This window comes from Oxyura jamaicensis, chromosome 5 (genome assembly GCF_011077185.1).
Source record: "Oxyura jamaicensis isolate SHBP4307 breed ruddy duck chromosome 5, BPBGC_Ojam_1.0, whole genome shotgun sequence".
Classification (NCBI taxonomy): Eukaryota; Metazoa; Chordata; class Aves; order Anseriformes; family Anatidae; genus Oxyura; species Oxyura jamaicensis.
This window is the reverse complement of record NC_048897.1, coordinates 48022203-48037044: the sequence shown is the minus strand read 5'-3', so window position 1 is coordinate 48037044 and position 14842 is coordinate 48022203. Positions and strand designations below refer to the sequence as shown.

The 14842-nt window shown below is 42.6% G+C and overlaps 1 long non-coding RNA gene across 2 annotated transcripts; it reads left to right on the top strand.

Annotated features, from left to right (window-relative positions):
• Positions 1–390: 390 nt before the first annotated feature.
• On the top strand, positions 391–6596 carry LOC118168484. 2 transcript variants are annotated; one of them, XR_004751591.1, is made up of 4 exons: positions 391–467; positions 1894–1990; positions 3547–3606; positions 6398–6596. It is a non-coding gene; the product is annotated as an uncharacterized LOC118168484 (long non-coding RNA). The 2 variants fall into 2 exon arrangements; XR_004751592.1 differs by lacking the exon at positions 6398–6596 and adding an exon at positions 5162–5363.
• Positions 6597–14842: the final 8246 nt, after the last annotated feature.

Below are 14842 nucleotides of genomic sequence, written 5' to 3'. Positions count from 1 at the left end.
TTTTGTTTTGTTTTATTTTGTTTTGTTTTAATTTTCTCCCCCCTGGAAGCCACTAACATGTCTGACGTTAAATGCTCTCCAAAGATGCCTCCTGAAGCAGCCATGTAAACACTTCAGCACAAACACTCAACGTTAAACTGTATAATAGAAAGTGTTAGGCATGCTTAATACCAAGCAGTGTTGTAAATCAGGTCTATAATCTGAGCAGATCTGGTATATAATTAATCTCTGGGGATGCTCTGGGTAGCAACTTGCTGGTCATTAGTCAGTGAACTCCCACAGGTCTCCATGGCTTGGGGATTAAGCTTTGTGTGTGAATAATCACCTAATTAATCACCTCAGGTGGGGGATTTAGAGACCTCGAGTCTTTGCTCTTGGAGCAGGTGCCAGGTGTGAACAGGATATGCCAAGGTTTCATTATATAGCTCAGTGCTTTGCAGGCTCTCTCTTTTGGAGGCTAGCTCCAGGTGGGTGTGCTCAGACTGTGTTTTGTTAGCACTGGGGAATGCAAAAGTGATCACCCCAAGTGAGTGCTTTCTGTGTGCTTTGTGCTGCTGTCCTGTGCAGAAAGGGTGGCAGTGCTGGGAGGAATAAATCCTGGTTTCTTGTCATGGGTATGGTCCTACTGCAGCAAGCTTGAAGGGGTTGGAAGGAGTGCAGAGACAAGGGGGGTTTCATCTCGGGTGATGCAGCAGGGTTTGGAGTTTGCATTTATTACAGAAGCAAGTCCTTGTCAGCCATGAAGGGAGCCCAGGCATCCATGTCTCTTGAGAGTTATAAAACAACAGAGCCTTCTTCTAGGTTGACTTACACGAAACTCTAAGGCAGAGGCCATGGCCCTGCAGTCTTACAGATACCTGAAACTTTCTGAAAGAAGTTATCTGTATCTGAGACATATTCTGCTAGAATTGATGATGCCTTTTCATGGCAAAGCATAGTTGTGAGCTAAATGTACTTCAGCCCAACTTTTGTGTAATTTCACCTCTTGCTGAGGAGATGCAGCCTGTGTAGTAAGTGCATTAAGGCCAGAAGTGTTTTTTCTTTGGGGTTGTCTGCTGAATGCAAGGTGAGAGGTGTCACCTGGAGTTGAGGCACATCTTCTCAATGGGTTTTCCTCCCTCACCTGTGTGAGCAGAGAGAAATGCTCCTGATACCCTGATGAGGGCAATGCTCAGCCCTGTAACCACAGTCTGCATTTACTGCTCATAGCAAAGTCAAGACTTAGCATCATTTTGGAAAGACAGTTTCACCTTCTTCACTATAGAAGGCTTTCTGATAACAACGTCCACCCAGAGCACAACTCAGACTCAGATGTGGCTGCATACAAGTGCTTATGGAAGCCTGTTTTCGTGGTGAACAATCTGTGGAGAGCTGTTCTGTCTTCTGTAACTTTGGCTGTTGTCTTAAACCAGAAAAAAATTAGTGATGGAATCCCTTAAATATAAGATTTCAGGCAAAGAAACTACAATGTCTTTGAAACTTTCCAGTAGATAAACTTCAGAAAAAGTATTTTCTAAAATCACTCCCTGGAAGGGAACCATTGCCCAGCTTCTGCTCATTCACTCTGCTGCAGCTTGCTAAGTATTTTTAATGCACTTACAATGATGTAAGAAATATATATATATATTTTAAAATATATATAATGGAAGCAAGTATCTGTTTAAAAGGTACTGTTCACCACAGTAAGGCCATGGATTTCATAGACTTTTATTGTATTATCAATACAGTTCTGCAGCATTGATGCACAGCTATGGACAACAAACCAATTACTGTTCAATGACTCAAAGCAATTAGTTGGCTTAGGCCATGAGGTAATAAGACCACCTGAAAATGTTCAACAATCAGACTTGCAGTGAGCTGAAACTCACCTTTTCTTTCTGTTTGACTTTTTAGATGACTCAAAGGTATCATCCTATTTAATGAATTAGAATAAAGCAACAACTCAGAATCTGGTGAAAACTCCGAAAGTCCTTTGAAGTCTGCGACCCAGGTAATGATGGTTTGTAAATGATGGCAGGTTATTTTTGAGATGTACAGACTCATATTCCTCTTTGTATTTTATCTTCCTTTAGCGTGAACTAAATTGCTAAAACACATTCAGACTGGTCTTCAGACTTTGATGCTTATTTTCACTATTAAATTCTTGAAAAAAAAAATTAAAGTGATTATGAACAGCTATTGTCAGATCTGAGGTATAAGGAACTAAGTGTTTGATGAAGTGGTGGTGGATTTGGATGTAAATTTGGGATCTTTTGGGGTTGGCTAGGCAAAAATTTCTTTAATTGAAGCTTTTCCTGTAAATTTTGTACACTTGTGTTGAGGTCGCTAACATTTTAAAGATTTTCTTTAAGCCATTTTTTTGAAGTGCAACTGCATTCTAGTGATTATGTTGCTTGTGTTAGGTAAAAGATGAAAGAATTCCAGCTACAACATTACATTTAAGTATCCTGTCCTCTTCCTTGTGGTTTAATGATCTTTTGAAGGCAGAATTATTATAACCAAAGCATTAAAGACCAGGAGGCTTACCTTTAGTAAGCCTTTACTTTTAGTTAGCTGACAGAGTAGTTGATACATAACTGGTCTGACTTTTCTTTTGGGAGTATTATACTATTTTTGACCTCATTTGGGATTATTGCTGCTCAGACTAATGCTGTACAGCATCCAAATGATCTTGTTTTTAGCTGAAAGAATTGGAAAGGAAGGGGGCTTAATAATTCTGCAGACAGTTGCCAACAAAAAATGAATAAAAACATAGAATTTCTACCTGAAGATGATATGCTGATATATACTTTCTGTTAACCTGCTTCAGTATCCTAAAATAATTGACTGAATGGTGTTCACATGTTTTGTGATGGAGAAGAGCAAATGTGCTGCTACTACATAAGAGCTGAAAAAATGTGGTTTGAATAGTTAAACTCTGGAGATCCTAAACCGACACAGGTGTTCTTCAGACTTGGTCTGTTGAAAGTCTCTGGGACTTGATTTCATTATGTTGAGAAAAGTCAGAAGATAATTTGATTGGTTTCAAAGGCTGCGTGTAACCTAGGTTAGAGCAATGCAGGCCCAGGAGAGGTTGTAGTGTTATATAGTTGTGATTCCTTCCATACTCTACTAACGGAAATACTGCCCTTAGGCCAACAACTTTTGAACTCAGCTCATCACTTCACAGGGAGATTATATCACAGCACCCTCAAGGATGTGGCCCCAAGCTGAAACTGCTCTGAACTATAAACTTTGGTTGGAAATGAAGGGGTGGATTTCTCTGAATTAAGTCAAAAGGTAGAAATAATGTGCATGCTGGGGTTTCTTGAAGGTTGAAATAAAATTGGGCCATGTCAGCTCTCTTGGAACTCAGACTTTTGTCTGTCTTTGAAATGTTGTCTAGAGCACATACTGGTGACTGTTCTTGCAATAGACAGGAACCTCATTTGGAGCTGCCTTTTGTGCAACTCTTTCAACTCTTTAAAGTTAGCTCAGGCATCTACCAAAGTGAGAGTTTGTCCAGGTAAAGGAGAGTAGTTAAGATTTTTCCTGTCTAATTAACAGATTGAAGGCACTGATGTGCAGTGGAAGAGCTTGGGCTAACAGGTTAACTTCCAAGCTAAGGTATTGCTCTGTAGTGTTAGTGCTAAAAAAAAAAAAAAAAAAAAGAAAAAAGAAAAAAAAAGAAAAAAAAAAAAAAAGAGGCTTAATAAGCCCTTATCCTACACCTTTGCACCTGTTGTGGTTTAACCCGGCTGGCAGCTAAACACCACACAGCCGTTCGCTCACCCTCCCCCCTCCCTCTCTGGGATGGGGGAGAGAAATGGGAAAGTGAAGCCTGTGAGTTGAGATAAAGACAGTTTATTAAGATAGAAAATAATAATGATAATAATAATAATATGTACAAACAAGTGATGCACAATGCAATTGCTCACCACCCGCTGACCGATGCCCAGCCCAACCCTGAGCAGCCGGCCCCCCCACCCCGGCTAGCCACCCCTATATATTGTTCAGCATGCCGTCAGATGGTATGGAATACCCCTTTGGCCAGTTTGGGTCAGCTGTCCTGGGTCTGTCCCCTCCCAGCTTTTGCTGCACCCCCAGCCTGCCCGCTGGCAGGACAGAGTGAGGAGCTGAAAAGTCCTTGGCATAGTGTAAGCATTGCTCTGCAGCAATTAAAACATCAGCATGTTATCAGCACTCTTCTCATCCTAATCCAAAACATAGCACCCTACCAGCTACTAGGAGGGAAAAATAACTGTCCTAACTGAAACCAGGACAGCACCAGAATGGATTTAGGGGATAGAGAGGGTGGAAAATGGAATGGAAGAGACCTTGAGGTGTCTTCCCCAGAACACCCCACTACAACATCAGATGTTATGGGTTACAGCATCACTGTAGCTGGGTCTGGCTGTGGTGTTCTACTGAAGGGTGAAAACATCATTATCCTTGGAAATTCTGAAGTGAATGCAGTCCTTAAGCATGAAAAATGGCTTTTTCTTGCTTTTTAGGTTATCTTGAGACTTTTTCTGAGTTCAGCAAATTTGGGTTCATGCATTCCAAGAAATTTAGCTCTATAGTTGTAAGCAACCGTTGTAATGCTAGGTTAGAAATATTTGGGGAAGACATTAAAATAGTATTCTAGAGGGTTTATGACACACTGTGCCATTATGTTCTGCTGTATGAAAGTTGAATAAGAAATCAGTTGAATGAGCTGCACTATTCACTTAAAGCCAGCTAACGTATGAATAATGTGATCACCCCAGACACAAGCACTGCAAAGGTTTTCTAAGTATTGTTAGGATATTTTTATCTGTATTTGCATGGCTTAAAAGGAGGAAAAAATTACTGAGGTTGAAGAGTCAACCTTTCAAAGCTAAAGAATTTGGCTCTGGGTCCTGAATTTCTCTTTATTTTTTGGTGTTTGGATGTTGCTTTCATGTGGTATATAATGGTGAGTTTTCCTTTAGGAGGGAGCAAAGGAATTATTAGTAAAAAAAATCTTTGATTTCACTTCTCTTCCCTGGGTGAGTCTTCCTATGTTGCACGGAGCTATTAAACACCTGCAGCGTATGAGCACCATGAAAGGAACTTGTATCATCTCAAAGCAGTGCCCACCTGCCCAGCCACCTCTCCCCCTTCCCGTTATGAGGTGTGTTTCTCGAGCTCTTTCTTTCAGAAGAGCTTTCACAGAGTGGGTGCCAGGGCAGCAAGCAGCATGGCTTGTGGGACCCAAACAACAGGTTCTTTGCAGGATGTCCATGAACATTGACGTCCTGACTATGCCTTACCTGCTGTGCTTGTGAATGGCCACAGTTACAAGATTCTACTTGATGTAACTTCTGTTTTGACAGCATCTTTCCAATCCGCTGTGCAACAGCATTTAAGGGGTAAAAGCATATTCCCTCCCCAGCAGAGAGTACATGATTTTTCTATGGTAGAAAAACTGACTTGTCCCTGTTGCTGGTCACTTTGTTCCCCTGCTAGCACAGCTGGGGAGGGGAGGAAGCTGGGCTCTGACTCAATCTCTGAACTGAAGAATGTTGCACTGAGAATGCTTCAGCCATATTTCAGCACAACTGGGATAGTTACGATCTTTGGGATGTGGACAGGGCTGGGAATCCACAAGTAAGTGAAAGGATGGATTTTTCTGTCCATTATTCTTAGAAGAGATGATAGGAGCTACTACTTTGGGTTCAAATTATTTTTTATTGGCTTTGCCAGCAGTCTTTCTTCAGGTGGAATTTGTACAATTCCTTTCCTGTGATCTTCTGCAGGGTTATCTGGAGTCGGGCAAAAGGGTTTGGCAAGAAAGAGTTATGTGGACTGTCTGAAGTCCTCTCCTTCTGCTCTTTGATCTCCACCTGTTAGGTAAGGCGCTGCATGATACAATGAGCTTAGACAATATAGCCCTCAGTTAACTGAGTGGAAAGAAGCAGGAGCATGGATCATTGATGTGTAGCTGAGTATGTTACTCAGCCTCTGGACAAAACTGCTGCTGCTTATTCACCTCTGTGATTGATCACTACTGTATTACGTTCTTTTATTTTGTGAGTCACTTACCAGATGGGACAGCCCTTCTCTGTCTACCAAACACTGCACAGAGGTTGCTAATGGAGTGACTCACTGCAGTGCATCATTTTTAATGTCAGCACTTTTTTGCTCATTTATCCAAGTCTCACTTCAGATGGGGTTACTGATGCTGAGGAACACCTGAGCATTTGATTACAGTGAAAGTCCCCTTAAAGTTATGATTCACAAATCTGGTCTAGTAACCAAACCACAGGCATTTCTAACATGAGAGAGCCCCTTTTCTTTATCCTGAGAGCTATGTTTTTTTTTCTATCAGATTGCCTCCCACTTCGTTGTGTCTGTTAAATTATGAAATAACTTGGTGTGTGTTTGTGCTGTGCAGATTAACAAGCTGGGGAGCCCTGGAAGGCACTGGAGTCAGCCCAATCCTGCTGTCCAGAAGGTCATTCACATATCTCATGTCCTGGAGGCTCTGGTGCTCATGTGCACGGAGCTGTGAGAAGGTGATGCTGAGAAAAGAGGCAGCAAACATATTACCTTGGCTAGGCTGTTGGATGTAGTCCAGCTATTGTTTTCTGGGCCTAGAGAACTTTTTTTTTTCTTCAGTGGCTGTGATTCTGCTTTATGATCTTATACTTGAAAAGGACTTTATGACCATTATTGGTGCAACATGGTGTGCAGAGCTTGGGGATTCAGAGAGAGGTGGTACATCTAAGCTGCAGAGCACAGAGCGAGGCAAGTAAGCAGCTGGGGTCCTGGAGGCAGAAAATGGTCTGTTAGGTATTTATTTGCTGCTGCTCATATAATAGTGCTGGTGTGCCTACACTGTTGTTCTGCAACTAGTCCTGTTCATCTCACATCCTAGAGACTAGGGGTAGGCCCTTGGTGTCTCAGGGATTTCTCTCCAAACTTAGGAAGTGCTTTTTCTTCCTCCCTGCCTCATCCCAGTCTCAGACGTGTGAATCATTAAAGATGCTCAGGTCTCGAATGCTATGGGGAGAAAAGTCTAGAGCAGTATGGCAATGGATTCTGAGGACACGGAAACAGTCTCCTTCACAGCGTCTTTGCTGTCACTGCATCTCTTGGGGATTCCCTTTCCCATCCATGGTTCACTGAGTGTACACCATCTGCTAGGGGATGTTCTTGGGAAGCTCCTGGTGCCCAAGGTTGTGCTGTGCTCCTGCAACATGGTGGGAGTTAGTATTTTTAGTTGCTTTTCTTGGTTGAGAAATCGTTGACGGGAAGAACATGCACCAGTTACAAGCAATACATGCTGAAAAGTAAGGATTGGGAAGGATACCAAACTACTTACACTTATTCCAATGCATTATACATATATATAATACTTTTGGACGTGTACTTAATTGGGTCCCTGGATTCCTGGTCAGCAACTCTGAGATAATTGTCTGGTCTTTGCTACCCCCATTTTAGCATGGCATCAGGCAGTACAACAGAGCAGTTGGAGGCCTTTCTCTGTTGCCTGTCAGTTTGACTCCTGGGCATGTTGAACTCCCAGAAGAGTTCTGTGTTTGGAGACTGGGTCTGAGCAAAGAGACCTCTCTGAACTTTCTTAAGACAAAGAGACCTTGTATATGTGCGTGAAATGGGAAGTATGCAAAGCTCAGATGTGTGCCAGAATTTTTAATGAATTCCAGTTAATGCATGTGCAATTAGGTCTAAACCTGAAATATAGGCATGAGTATGTATTTGTCTGTACAAGCATAGTGGCATTGGTCAAAACTCTGTGGTTTCTGACTACCAGGCTTGGCTGTAGCCAGCTGAGCTCCAGCCCAGCTCCAGCTGCACGTAGCCTGAATTTCTGAGCACAGGAAATCCAAAGATGGAACATCTTTACATCAAAGTCCTCCAGCACATGTGGGAGTAAATGGAGAAGGCTGTCTTCTAGCCCAGTCCAGATGCATTGCAAGCCACAAAATAGTCCTGTCTTTTGAAATTTCCATCCTGATCTGGAGACTGGTGCCTCCCTGATGTAATGGTAGTGACAGTCACCAGCAGCTGTATGCCTGGATGTCCATTTGCATCAAATGCTACACCTAGATTGCATTCTGGCAAGAAGTCTTTAACAGCACTGAGATGAGCTGTGATAACAAGACTTTAACAGACTTGCAAAAATGTTGCCCTCTTCATAACTGCCACATATTCTTAGAAAGCCAGGTATTTTTTCTTGTAAGGTACTGTTTTCCTAGTCCTCATGTGTGCCCCTCTACAGATGTGTGGCCTGTCTGAATACACTATTGCAGGACTGATTGTTATTGGTGTGTGTGTTCTATCTTTGTTTTTTATCACAGGGCTTTCAAGGCATCCCTTTGATTTACTAAGTAATCTTTTTGTAAAGGGGAGAGGACTGCTGTGGCCAGAGGACACTGCTTCACGTCCGTTCAGGTTCACCTGTAGGGTGCCCACAGAGGGTATAGAGCAGTGTACCTGCTCTGTTCTCTACAAACTCAAGTGAGTTACGTTCATCTCAGATGACTTCCAGAAGGCTGGTTGTGCTGATCTGGACTTCTGATGTCAGGATAGGAGAAAACAACGTTAAGCCTTTAAACAGGAGCAAAACAAATTTATGACTCCTCTGAAACTCTGTAAGAAAGAGGAGATGAGGGGAAGGAACAATCATTAAAGTAAATTTGCAGTCTCATTTAATAAGTTATTACTGGGTTGGGGAAAAGCTGGCAGAATAACATTTCTGAAGCCTTTAAAACAATTCCAGCTTGATGGGAAAATCTCTGAGCCTTCCAGGAATAAATCTTGTGCTAACGAGGATGCTGTATTTTATTTCCTTCTGGTAATATCCATGGGCAAATCAAGAACAGAGCCCCACTGCGCTGTGTGCTGTACAGACTCGAGGTGGTTCAGAAGATCCCCTCAGGGCAGGAGACAGGGTGAAGGGGTGAGATGAGATAGGCAGAGAGGATGTAGGAGACAAGGAAGAAAATGAGTAACACTGGTAACTATAATGAAAGCTAAAGTAAACCAGTTAAGTTGGCTTTGCAAGTTCCCACTGTCTGCCTTGTCAATATATTCTGCCTTATAAATGCTCTATTAAAAATGATCCATTTCAGATGGTATTAATCCCCTCATTTTCTGTAATTGGAAAGCTTTGGAAGTTTATCAGCTTCTTATGGTCAAGGATCCTAGGACAAGAGAGTTCTCATCTTAGGACAATCATATTGCTAAATACATATCTATCTTCTTACATATCTCTTTGCCAATGACCTCTTCCCAAAGAGTACTTCATCTTATCTAACAACAAACTGACATTCAGAGGAGTACAGCAGTTTGCCTGTGGGATGAGTCAGGTTCTCTCCATTGCCTGGTTCCTAAAAGGTACATGTTTATAGAAGGGATGATGGCAGGATGGGCTGTAATTTCTATCAAGGAAGCCTCCTTTCCATTTGATGAAAGAGAATCTATCCCAGCGTGTAACTGATATTTCATTGCTGAAAGAACCTATAGCACAAAGCCAAATATAAGAAATACAAATATTTTAAATGTGGGGAGAGCAAATCCTTTGCCTTTTTTTTTCCAATTAATTAGGGATATTTATATATATATATAAATAAATAAAAGTGCTCTACAACTGCTTTCTAGTGTTATTGCCTTGGAAATGCATAGGGTTTGGCTAGCTGGGGTGTGTGTATAAGAGGTACTGGTGCAATGACCACAGCTCCTGGGGGCCAAAATTGCTTTGCTCTGACCATTATACCTCACTGCATACCTAAGCATGCAAAAAATCTCCTGGAAGGGTATTGCCTGTCATGTCTTATTGCTTAATGATATAGCCAGAGGCAGATCTGACATTAAGGACATTCTTTCCTCCCATTCGGTAGCACATCTTTAATCCCATCAGAGCAGACACATTTATAAACTGCAAAGGGAGCTTGCTCAAAAGTGTCACTTTGTTACCTTAATGAGCCCATCCTTCAATCAAGGTACCAGGGTAGTTTATTCTCTGGGAGCTCGATGCCAGCATTAGAATACTGGGTATTTATAGTGCTGGTTGCAGGCTCTTAACAGGATAATGGCTGATGGCACACATCTCTGCTGTTGAAGCTGGGGAAGGAGGGGAGAGGTGGGTAGGATGGAGGGGATCAGCTGAGCTTTGCAGTTTAGGCTGTCTCAAAAAAAAAAAAAAAAAAAAAAAAAAAAAAAAACTCCTGAAAAGATGAAACCTCATTAATTCTCCTTCTGGGCAGGATACTGCTTAACAGATTAGGCCAGGCAATGAGGGGGGAAGGAAAAAGGAAAAATTAGTGCAAGCTTAGCACTTGCTCTTGGAACACAGACCGAAGCACAGCATTGCGCTGACAGCGCTGGGATTCACCTGCCTCTGTCAGCACTGCTGCCAGCTCCGTTTGCTTGGCTTGGCTTTGCTTGGCTCGGCTTCTCTGGACTGCTGCTTCATGGTAATGGGACTTGGCTGTGCAGAAGTGCTGGATGGGTGGCACGTGGTGTTTGAGGAAAATCTCTTCTATGATAGTATATTTTTTTCCTTCTTATCTAGTCCCCCTATTACTTAGACTTCCCAGTTTCCAGGAATTAGTCGTGACCAGATGAACTAGTAATGGGATGTGTGCTTACACTGCATATTGAGCCCAACCTGGAGTTGTTGTGTCAAGGCTTCGTGTGTTTCTGTCAATACTGTCAGGATCTGAAATGGTACAGTAGGCCCCCAGACCCAGGCCTTGCTGCTTACAGATTTCTCTTTGGTCAGCATGGAGAGAAGCGGTTATTAGTATTTTTAATGTCTTTAAGCCATTGAAAACTCACTTGTCCTGGTCCCTGGGTTTCCAGAGCTCCCTTCCACAGAATCACACGATTTCTAGGTTGGAAGAGACCTCAAGATCATCAAGTCCAACCTCTGACCTAACACTAACAGTCCCCACTAAACCATATCCCTAAGCTCTACATCTCCAGACCTCCAGGGATGGTGACTCCACCACTTCCCTGCGTAGCCCGTTCCAAGGTTGCTCAGGCTGCTTGCACTTGCCAGGGAAGCAGAGAGCATGGCCAGCCAGATCTCTGTAACACTTGGCTCTCAGCCCGACGTTCTCAGTCACCCGCTATTTTGCAAGTTGTAAAATGCCTGATTGTGTACTAAGAAAAGACTGCTGTCCATCTTTTAGATAAAATATTAATGGGTGGCTGAAAATGATCTGTTAGTGTCTGACCACAGCTATGCAAAGAGTAGAGTTAGAGCTTTACCAGTGCTCAGCCTTTCTAACCAGGGAAAAGCTCTGCCAGTTGCCCTTCCTGCCACCAGCAGCACTTCAAAATCAGAGAGCAGCTGTTAACATGGCTGTTGGTTGGAGAGCAGGCAGCAAGGCTGGCAAAATACCAGCAGTGCTTATTAAGTGATCTTGTGGATATTGGTAATCCCCTCTTGTGGAGCAGACTTGTGTTTTTCTCCTTTGGTATGCTAGCCGCAAATACAATGTAGACGCGAAAGCTTCTTGCCATTCTTGTAATTGTCACTTTTGACCTGGCTTATGTCCTTTTGTGTTATAACAGAAACGGGAATCCTGTACCTTTTCTTTTGTGCTTGTCAGTGAATGTCCAAAACTGCAGATCCCCATGCAGGCAGAGCTCCTGGTTACACGTTTTGGAGAAAGGACTCAAGGCTCAGAAGGTTGTTCCTCCTCCCCTCAGCTGTCAGCTGATCTACAAAATGGAGTCTGAGTGTTGAGGCTTGCACAGCAGGTAGTTTAGAGGAGCCTGCCCTCATCTCAGCGAAATCATCACACAGTCACAAGGCAGGTAACTTAGGGTGTTTTTGGAGGAAGGTCACTGGCTCGGTAACAGTTTCCCCCTGGGAGCTCTGACATACTCGTGTGCAAGTGTATATGGAAAATGTGTTGTGCTTGTTCTTGTTTTGTGCGCTTATTGCTTCTTTCATGAAGGTATATGGGCACTTCAAAAAATACATTTCCACAGACCTTGTTTCCTTAAGAAAGGCTTAACACTCCAGAATTGTGTTTGACAAAGCGTCATACCAAAATTTTGTCACTGCAACAGGCTCATGCTTCAGTTGCTCTCCTCTCCCTGCTTTGAGAGATTTGCTGTTGCTCATATTCTTTTCATGTAGACCCTCAAATATATGACTCATGGGGAGGGGGAAAATGTACTTAAACCTAAACAATATTTTTTTCCTAAGTGAAACAAGGCTGTATGGAAGCTTTGAATCACCACTGATATTGCAAATGAACCTTATAATAAACAATCTGTTGATATTTCTGTGCCAATGAAGGAACTATTCAGGAAGACAGTGTAAAGTAATCACCACCTGTGTCTGTTCCTACATTGGGGGAATTTAGAGTCCCATTTAGAGTCCCAGTGTCTTGTGTGCAGTGGTTGGAGCCCTGAATTTCTTTCCTCAAGGTGCTTGTACAAAGGTATCCTGCCCTCTTTGAGTCAGATGGCGGTGCATCTTCCCCCATAGATTTCTGACAGGGTAAGAGGAGCATGTAAATGCTGGGGAAATTAAAACACAGCTTTCTTTGCCAGATACCTGAACTAACTTTGCTTTCTGTGTCTGGTGGCTCTTGATAAATACAGCACCGAGTGGTTCCTTCTCCGCATCACAGAGGCAGACATACAAAACCTACAATACGCATTCTCTGCACAGTGGTTTTCCACAAGAAGCTCTGGGTAGGAGGTAACACTACCTCAAAGAGACTGACCTTTCCATGCACGAATTTATGTAAGTGGCTGCCTGGAGCTGCATCATCTGGTATCTGCTATTATGTTAGAAAAGATGGGAAACAATTACTCACTGGTTGGCACAGAGGAGATAGTCCCGAAATTTCTGTAGAAATGGTCTCTGAGCACTCACACTCCCCACAGCCTCTGTATTTTGGGGTTTCCAGTGCCAGACATGTTAAGCAAAAGGTCAGACTAAATCTAGTCCCTAAGAAGTTAATGGTTGTGTCCTGTAAAAGACCACACATTTCAAGGCCCAGCATGTGAGTGGCCCCTTGCTAATTAGAATCAAGGGAGGAGAAACTATCACATCAAAAGGTTAAGTTCAAGTCTTTATGCATTTATTTACTATTGTTCTGCTAGCTCTTAAACCATTTGCTAGTACTCATCCCAAATTCATGAATACTCACAGAAGAAAAAAAATCATTATTTTTTCATAAAGGACAAGAAATGTAGTTGGGGAAATTCAGTTTAGTATTCATGCTTCCAAACAACTGAGGGCTCACTGGGTTCCTATTAAAAGCTTGCCAGATGATGCCTATGCTTTGAGCCCTGGGTGGGCTATTCCAACTGCAAAATGGAAAAGCTAAACATTTCTAAGTAGATGTATTCCAATATGTGACACAGACAATCACCCTCTGATGATGTACTTCTTGAATTCTCTAAAGACTATGGGGAATGCTCTCTGCCCATTACCACCTGTCAAGCTGCATGCTTGATTTTTTTTTTTTCCAGACACCCTTTTAGGTCTCTTCATGCTGCCAAATGAAATGGTTTTGGTACATGTAGGAACTTAACTCTGCCCATTTGCTAATCATAGGAAATGGCTGCTTAAGGTCCTTATCTCCCATGATTAGCAAATAGCTATCGATGGCATCCTCCTGCCCCAAGACATAAGCAATGCTACTTTTGCCATCCCTGACATGTCGATTCCCTGATGCTATGCTTGAACTCCTTCCACAAGGGGATCCCTAAAACTTCCACCACATCCCATCCGCTGCATTGCTGTTATGAGTCTTAGAAATATTAAAGCCACTCCAGCCTGAATTTTCCCCTCCTGCAGTTTAAGCTTACTCCTCCTTGCCCTCCTCATCCTGGATGTGGAGAAGGGCTTATTTCCACTCTCCTTTCAGCTGCCCTCATATGTGAAGATGACTTTTCTCTTCGAGGCTAAGCCATTTCTGTGTTTCTTCAGACATTTTCTAGATGTGTGCTTCTACACCCTGTGGTTTCTTCTAGCCTCTCTTCACCCAGCTGACATCCTGAATGTATTGTAGTGCTGCAGATGGGAAAATGCTGCCTGGGCTTTGTCATTGGCAAATGGTTTGGGAAGTGGTAGTGAGACACAACTCATTCCAATTTATTTTATAGCTGGAAATAGAGTCTTCTAGACTAAAAAAGTAATTTGTGTTGACTCATGATCTCAAACTCAGTGCTCATGTGTCCTTAAAAGTTCTGTATCATGGCAATCTCCCATTCAGGCAATAACAAACTTGGGATGATGAGAGATGTGGCGTAATGACTGCACAGACACCAGGATAAGTTTAGGGATCAGTAACTTTAACAACCTTATTGAGGGAAAGCAGGATGAACACAAATTAAGAAAAACTATCAGGCATACTAATCCTACCTTTAACAAACTTTGTAACCACATTCCTAGCAGAGGCAGGCACTGAGTGCTGACCAGCAGGAGGCTCTGGCTGCCCCTCCAGCTCCTGGAGTTTTTGGTCCTGCATATGCCAGCAGCACCCTCCCATACGTTGTTTTTTTTGGTTGAGCTGGAATCCAAACCACCGAGTGCTGTGATCATGTTAAGGCAGATGATGGAATGGATGGACAGACCCATTGTGCTGACAGCCATCTTGGAACGGCTCCTGTTGAAACACAAGAATAACATTGCCCCAAGTTACTAGAGAGTAGGGCCCTTCCCATTGGTTGCTGCTTAAATTTTTTACCATGACTTGTGCCCTTTCTTTAACTGAGTTTAAGGTATTATGATTAAAGTGTTTTTAAATTGGAGGATCTTCCTCTGTCAGTTGATTTTTTTTATTTTTTATTTTTTTTTAAAAGAACATAATAGCATGCTTTAGCTATCCTTTCCGGGGGG